Genomic DNA, 230 nt, shown 5'->3' with positions numbered 1-230 from the left:
CACCAAGAATCATTACAATTGGCAAATCGTTGTTGGGTAATCTTGGCCTTGTCCAGTTCCATCCGTGCTCTTCGAAGTAATACTTCGGCTTGGAGCGGTAGTTTGGCTGCGGGTACTAACATTGGTAGGCCATACTTTCGACACACGGGTTTGTTAGGGGTATAACCGTACAATAATTCGAATGGAGAGGCTTTCGTACTAGATCGTACTGTGCTGTTATAGGCAAACTC

The sequence above is a fragment of the Cystoisospora suis genome (assembly GCF_002600585.1).
Source record: "Cystoisospora suis strain Wien I chromosome Unknown contig_1243, whole genome shotgun sequence".
NCBI classification, from domain to species: domain Eukaryota; phylum Apicomplexa; class Conoidasida; order Eucoccidiorida; family Sarcocystidae; genus Cystoisospora; species Cystoisospora suis.
This window is presented reverse-complemented; position numbering follows the sequence as displayed.